Below are 8,364 nucleotides of genomic sequence, written 5' to 3'. Positions count from 1 at the left end.
TCAGTCATTGGGGGCTTCACTTGAAGGGATTATGGATGCAAGCCCCACTTCTTCCTTTCTTTTTTGCATCCTGGCCATGAGGCAAATCATTTTGTCACACACTGCCGCATAATGGGCTGCCTCATAACAGGCTCAAAAGCAATGGGAACAATCAATTATGGGATGAAACCTCCAAAATTCTAAGCCAAAATAATTTTTTCTCTATATGATTATTCATATATTTTGTTCCAGTAATAAAAAGTTGACTAACACAATGATACAAGTATGTCTCTGCTTTTCTATCGACTAGCACTACCAGAACCATCAGCCCAAAGCCCTCTCTTCAGCAATCTTAATGGTTTCTCCATTACTTGCAAGTTAAAAATCCTGGAGCAAATTAAAAGTTTTCTCATGCCTTCCTTCTTCTGATTCATCAACAGCAGTGTCATCTTTCACACTTAAGACATGTACCAAGGCCTTTTGCCTCGTTGCACCCTTGAAAGCAAGATGGGTCACCAACAGCTCTATTGGAGCCACCCGCGAAAATTTGGCCAGGGTTCTCGCTCTTGCCGCTTGTGTTCAAACCGGCACGGTCTGATCCGGAAATACGGCCTCAACATGTGCCGGCAGTGTTTCCGTCAGTACGCGAAGGATATAGGCTTCATTAAGTTGGACTAAGTGATCTTCCTTGAATGGATTACCCAAGACAGCCATCCAGTGAAGGAGAACATGCTCACTCTTTGTACATAAAATAAAAGTTCTAAAAAACTTCCAAAAAAAAAAAAAAAAAGACATGTACCAAGGAAATTTCTGACTTTCAAAAGTAAAGATTAAAAAGAAAAAATAAAACCTTTTAGAAAACTGATTTATAAACTAGGCTTGGCAATGCACACCCATAATCCCAGTGACTGCAGAGGCTGAGGTAAGAGGATTGCAAGTTCAAGGCCAGCCTCAGCAACTTAGTGAGACCTTAAGCAATTTAGCAAGACCCCTATTTCAAAATAAAGAATAAAAAGGGCTGATGACGTGACTCAATGATTAAGCTCCCCTGAGTTCAATCCCCTGTATCAAAAAACAAAAACAACAATAACAACAACAAAAAACAATCAGACAAAAACAATTTGACTTATAAACATTTGTCAAAATCAAAGAGAGTATCTAAAAACAGAAACAGATCAGTTTAAAATTTTTTTTTCTCTTGGTGGACACAGGTATCAAAAAGAGAAGGAACTAAAAAAGATTTGTTCAAAAATCATTAGATTATTTACTGATGGTCAGCTGAGCAGATGGGAAGCTAATTTCCCAGACACGGACTCTCTTTAAGTTCATTAAAGTTTATTTTTAAATTGTTTAAACATTTTATTAGCAATATTAACTTCTTCCTAGAAGGAAGATGAGAAATATATCATGAAAAATTTCTCCAGACCAGGTTTGGGAATTTATCCTTTAAATTTTAAACCCTTGGGCTGTTCAGTTATATAGTCACTCTTGCCACATAGCAGAACAATAGAGAAGAAATGGATGTCACAGAATTTTAAAATTCTCAGACAAGAGAGAATATTTATTTTTTTTAATTTATTTATTTATAGCAGCCCTGGGAATCAAACATAGGACCTTGAGCATGCCAGGCAAGTGCTCTTCCATGGGTCTACATTCCCAGTGAGCTATTTCATTTTAAACCAAAAAAATATTATTCTGGTACCATTTAATACTCAACCTAAAATCAGTAAGTAATGTTTTCAAGCTTTCTAGAGGAAAAAAATGATCTGATCCAACATTTCTACACTTGACATTAAATTATTTATATATAAGGGAAAATGAAAAACATTTTATTACATGAGGATTCTTGTAAAAATAAATTATTCTACTTTATTCTTTGAAAAACACACTAAAACAGCATAGCAAAACAAAAATTAAATTGGAATAAATATCTAGAAAGAGGAATGCAAACTGTAAGAAATATGATGAACAATTCATTAAGTAAATTTTAGAGCTTGAATAGGGTACAATACTGTTATTGTAAAATATAAAACAAGGAATGGGGGTATAGTTCGATGGTAGAGCTCATGCCTAGCATGTACAAGACCATGAGTTCGATCCCCAGCCCTGCAAAAGGAAGGAAGGAAGGAAGGAAGGAAGGAAGGAAGGAAGGAAGGAAGGAAGGATAGATTTCTTAAGATAGCATATTCTAAGAAAAATGGCACTACTCTCTCTACTCTCTTCTGTGACATCCATTTCTTCTCTATTGTTCTGCTATGTGGCAAGAGTGACTATATATCTGAATAGCCCAAGAGTCTTCTACCTGGTGGACATTTTTTTTTTTTTTAACATACTGATGTTAGCTTCTAGTAAAATGCCTCTTCCCTCAAGCATCACTAAAGCTTGAGATGTTCTGAACTCACTCCTATATTTGGCACTACATGTGAATAATCCTAAAAAGATATTCAGTAAATAAAGCAAGAGGTTATAATAAGGGTATAAATATGAAAATGGACAGCATCTTGGAGTTTTGCCCTCCTAGTCCCAAAGCACAGAGCAAAGGTCAATTCTTCCAAAATGTCTTCCTTAAGAAAGCCAAAGGAGAAACTGCCTGACACACAGTAGGCAATTCATACATGTTTTTTTTAATTAAATAGAAACAACTTAGCTATTTTGTAAGAATATGTGTGATAAAAGAATATAAATGTATTCTTAGGTATGTAACATAAAACCACAGTAAGTAATAGTTAAACATATCTTATTCATTGGATTTGTTAGAAGTCAAATCATATTTGAGGGCAATAGTTATTTATGACTACGGGTTTATGGGTTCTAGAAATCCTGAGGACACTCAACAAGCCCTCCAAAAAAGAACTTTCCCCCAATCCTATACTGTGCAGAGTATGGATGGCTTTTAATTCATGAGATTGTGTTTTTTAATACATTTCCTAAACAGAACAAAGTAGAATGTATTTTGTTGAAACACAATTCTTTTGGCAAATACTTATCAAATCTTTAGGTAGTGCAAGCACATTGCTGACCATTCTGCATTTGCATTTTCTGCACTGCTTTCACGTGTGGCTTTTCATGCGATCATCATAAAACTCTGTGAAGCAAGCATGGGTTAATGTCATCATTTTTACAAGAGAGAACTGAAGTCCAGCAAGGTTAACAATTTTGTCCAGAAGTTAACTCTATGTAGAGTCAGGATTGAAAGGTGAATCTTTAACACATAATCCATTGATTGGAAGAAAAATCAAAGAACATAGAAATGTGCTTATGTGGTCCAGCTATTCAGTGGCCAAGAAGAGCTTCCAGTGAGCCCCAAAAATGTCTGTGTACCTACTGCAGGCATCCAGCCATTAGCCAAGCAGCCCTTGCAGAATCTGATTCTAATTAGTAGTTCACCACATACAATGTGCCAGGCATAAGGCCAAGGAGTTTCACGTGCAATTTTTCATTTAAGTTAATAATCCCTGTAAACCTGTGTGCCTTTCCCTACTTTTACTTGCATCTGTCAAGCCCTTTTACACCTTTTGCACCTTTGTTCTCATGTTCCCTTTCATGGACTACTCTTCCTCTGGGTCTCAGCAGAGATATTACCTCCTCAGAAAGGCCATGCCTGAACACCATATTTCAGGTTTCTCAAATATTTTGAATATTCTTTAGGACCTTTACATTTAGGGAGGGAGAGAGAGAAAGAGAATTTGTTCATGTGGGTTATATTTCTGTTTCTATTTTAAACAAAAATTTAAAAAACTGTTAATTCATTTAAAATAATGATAACAAATTCCTTACATGCTAACTTAAATCATATATTTTTATGGACAATGACTATATTCATCTAAAACAATTTATGAGAAGAGTGACATTAGTTTATAGTTTTGTAATTCTCTTTAATGTCTGGCCTAAGAGAAAATAGCTAGATCCCCATATCTCTTTCATTATTCAATCTATTGGGATATGTTGTTTTGGTTGAAATATATATAAAAAAAATTGGCCTTGTGCAGTTATGAGGTTGGAAAAAGGAGTAATATGGTAATAACCTTTTCAGATAGTGTATATATTCTTATTTGCTATTACACCAATATTTGCTATGTAGTAGTTTCTGAAAGCTTAGTGACAAAATGGAATCTGAAATTATATCAATTTTTCTACCCTATCACATTAAAATTCATTGGCACACATGTACTTAAAATGGATCTTTTCCCCATTCATGATTCTGTAACACTGTACATTGATCATTTAGAAAATAGTAGTTAACTGAGTTATGCAGCTCTCTCAAATGTTGGCACATTTCACTATACAAAGTCAAAAAATCACTTTCATTAATATCAACATTGATGTCATCACTAAAAGGGTTTAAGTACTGGGAATCTGTCAAGATCAAGGTGGAAGATAAAAATTTTCCAAAATTTTTAATTTTACTTGAAAGCTTGAACTTTATTATGAATAACAAATATGTCAGTTATTTTCCTTTAAATGACAAGCTCAGTTCATTTTTTTTCCTGAGAAAACGTCTTCCAATTATACAAGTGTGTATAACAATAATTTTCCTGTCAATCATATTTACATGAAAGTGGTATTCCATGAAAACAGCAGCTAGTTTAGCTAGCAACTCAAACAACTGAATAAGTGCTTTACCTCAAAATAGCTATTCTATTTAGGTATGTCGTAGAAATACTTTATGCATGGTTTCTTTAGAGTTTAGACCTGGAATGTCCCCAAAGGCTTGTGTGTTAGAGGCTTGGTCCCCATCCTATGGCACTGTTGGTAAGTGGTTGAACCTTTAAGAGGCAGGAGTACGGGGAGGTCTTAGGTCACTGGTGAGGTGGTGTGCCCTTAAAGGGGATAGTAGGACCCCAGCCTCGTCCTCTTCCTCATTGATTTACATCCTAGCCATGAGGTGATGAACTGCTCTACCATGCATTCCCCAACTTGATGTGCTGTCTCACCATAAGCCCCAAAGCAATAGGCTAATTAAGCCTAGACTTAAATCTATGAAACTGTGAACCAAATCAAAGCTTATATCTTTATGCTGATTATATCAGGTATTCATTATAGAAATAGAAATCTGACAACACACTTCCTGTTTTCATATAAAATATATTTTAAAATATGTATTCAGTGGTTGAGATATGATAAAATTAAGAACTTTTTTACTGCTTCATCAAGAACACTCAAGTGAAACTGGCAACTTCTTTGTTTATTTTTACAATAAGTGTGTGGTGATGAAGAATACAATTGCTACTAGTGTAATCTGATGCCATTACTCGATACTTGCTAAGATGCAAGCAGTTTTATCCACCATGGCTTTTACCTTATCAATGCAAAAGTCAATACAGTAGTCCCCTCTTATCCAAAGAGAATATATTTCAAGATCCCTAGTGGACACCCAAAGTTGCAAATAGGACCAAAACCTATCTATATATAATTTTTTCTATACATACACACCTACAATAAAGTTTGATTTATAAATGAGGCACAATAAGAGCTTAATAGCAAGGAATAATAAATAGAACAATTATAATAATATGCTTTAATAAAATTTTGTGAATGAGGGGTATGTGTGTGTGTGTGTATATCTCAACATATCTTATTGTGCTCACCCTTCTTGGGATAATATGAGATAATACAATTCCTCCATGATGAGATGAAATGAAGTGAATTACATAAGCACTGTGGTATAGCATTAGGCTACCCTTTAAGGGTATAGAACGGAAGCACTGAAGTACTGTGACAGTTGATCTAATAACCAAGATGGCTACTGAGTGACTAATGGGAGAGTAGCACATATAGCATGGATATGCTGAACAAAGGAATGATTCAAATCCTCAGCAGGATTGAACAAGACAGCATGAGATTTCATCATGTTACTTAGAATGGTGGCAACTTAAAACTTGAGAAATATTTATTTCTGGAATATCCATTTAATATTTTTGGACCACAGTTGGCTTTGGGTAACTGAAGCCACAGAAAGTGAAACTGTGAATAAAGGGGGAACTACTACACAATGAAAAGTGGAAACTAACATCTTAGCTTTATTATGAAAATTATCTTGACTTGTGGACTCCCTGAGAGTGTTTCAGCCTCTATCCCCACTCTCTACGAAGGATGTGCAAACCACATTTTAAGAACTGTTACCATTTCAAGAGGGGTTTCCTTTGCTTGCAGCTCTGTCTCATGGACCTGATCACTTCTTACCATTATCTACCATGCTCTTTTTGTTTCTCCTTTAAATCTGCTCCCACCCCACTTTGAATGTAAGTTCCATATGAGTTCTATATTTCCAGCTGGTAACTACCACATTGTAGGTACCCAATTATTTTTGGTTGATCAACTAATTTTCCATATGAAGAAGTCAAGATTAGAGGGGTTGGTGTTTATCCAAATGAAAAGGAAAAAGCAGGACTAAAGTTTGAAAGTTGGCCTTTTGCTGAGTCTTCTACACTAGTCATCAATAAGAGAAAGTTAATTAGAAGCTTCCACAAAATAGTATTTTATATTCATATCTGCAAAACCTAATGGATGACTCTTTGGCTTTTGTTTGGTCCATCTGCTTATACTGAAGGAAATAATACCATTGGATACTATTGAAATAACAATGAAATGTTAAACTAAGACCTTCATTTCTCAGACACCCCTTATCTCTCTCCCACCATCTCCCACCAGGGGCACTATCCCACACCAACATTCTGACTGGTCAAAGGCTACAGTGACTGAGGAGGAAAAGGATCTGATGACAGGTGGGCCTGTAGTTTCAGCTTCTCAGGAGGCTGAGGCAGAAGGATCCCTTGAACTCAGGAGTTCCGGGCCAGCCTGGGCAACACAGAGACCAGAAAGTGAGAGAATGGAGCAGTCTTTTTCCTGTCCATTTTCGTTGTGTGACAGCTAGCAAGAGACCAAGATCATAATCCTAGTCATGCTTATTTAATTATTTTTCTCAAACTAGTCCTTTTACCTGTAAAATGACAAATAATGTGCATACAAGGCCTAGCACCAAATGTTGCTTGCATTCTCGTTAAAGGTCTGCAGGAGTGTGTAGCCACCATCCCACCTGATCTGAATTTGCCTTTTAAGAAAATTCAAACATACACTGGACTTAATACTGGCACGTCTTGATGGACTTTTTTCAGATACAGGCTAAACACCAACAGTGTGGCCATAGCTGGCTGGTGCTTAGGCTTTCAAAAACCACGGGGAAGAAATACAGCACTCTCCCCAATCACCAAAAGCCTGGGGCGGCTGAAATGGACAGCTGCGGGGCGCTGAAGGCCCTGTGGGCTGCGGCAGGAGGCCGGGGCATGTGGCTCAGAGCCCGGGCAGCAGCCACAGGTGGAGCCTGCTTGGGGCTGCTTTGCGCCTGTCCGAATGGTTTCCCTGCACCTCTGGCTGCGCAAAAATCTTCAAAGGCATTGAGAGGAATGAACCAGGGTTACAGCAAGCGCAGTATCAGCAGGCTCACCCCCTTTCACCATCACAGCCATAATCCCCTCTTTGTGTTCTCAGCAAGCACCGAACCATTTGTAATTCCTCTCCCTTTTCCAGGTCCAAAGACGCCCAGGAGACCAGCCTTGATCATTACGTTCCTCTCCGTCGTGCAGGGGGTAGCTCTGGGTCAGAGGCAACAGCTTCCAGCCAGTTCCTGGGCCCACAGAGCCCTGGGCAGCTCTTCCCACACTCAGTAGCCTGGGGCTGGCGTTGCATTCTGATGAGGGGAGGAAGTGGCCCAGCCAGTTCCTGGGGCAAGAGAGAGAGACTAACACCTCCCACTGGAGTCCTTAAAGGAAAACACTTTGGGGACCATTAAAAGTGAAAGTGGCTCTGCTCACACAAACAATAACCACAAAAACCCCCGAATCCATGCTAAGAGGTTCCAGGGGAAGGAATTAGCTCTCTCAGATTTACTTATTGCTCAGAATGCCAGGATTTGGTCCAAAATTCCCAGGTTAAGAGTAGAATAGCCAAGCTGGAATTGAATTTTCTACTCCCCCCCCCCCACAACCTCCCACCCCAGCCCCAAGACTATGTTCCATTTACAGTAAGTCTGAAAAAGAGAAGGAGAAAAAAAAAAAAAAAAAAAAAGAAGGGTGGAGGTTCTCAATCCATCAGGAATAAATAATAACTAACAAACCTTCCCTGTCTGAGAAAATCTAGGTGTCAGGTCTGGTTCTAAACTGCTCAAATGTAATGTAGCATTTAATCTCACACATTTCTCTGAGCACAAAATACATGTTTATTATTCCCATTTTGCAGACGAGGACACCAAGGGCACAGAGCTATTAAACAAACTTTCAATTGGATGAAGAAACTCCCCTGAGTACTGCTCCTTTTCTGTTCTATAAAACCAGGCTAGTTAGATGGCCCTTGGGAATTTACCTGGTTTTAGGTAAATTCTAACTCCAC

General features: G+C 37.9%; 1 pseudogene; it reads left to right on the top strand.

Annotated features, from left to right (window-relative positions):
• Positions 1-461: 461 nt before the first annotated feature.
• Positions 462-763, top strand: LOC143379405 (small ribosomal subunit protein uS14 pseudogene; annotated as a pseudogene).
• The last annotated feature ends 7,601 nt before the right edge of the window (positions 764-8,364 follow it).

Source organism: Callospermophilus lateralis, chromosome 13 (genome assembly GCF_048772815.1).
Source record: "Callospermophilus lateralis isolate mCalLat2 chromosome 13, mCalLat2.hap1, whole genome shotgun sequence".
Taxonomy (NCBI): domain Eukaryota; kingdom Metazoa; phylum Chordata; class Mammalia; order Rodentia; family Sciuridae; genus Callospermophilus; species Callospermophilus lateralis.
The sequence above is the reverse complement of the archived record's forward strand: the minus strand, read 5'-3'. Positions and strand labels throughout refer to the sequence as shown.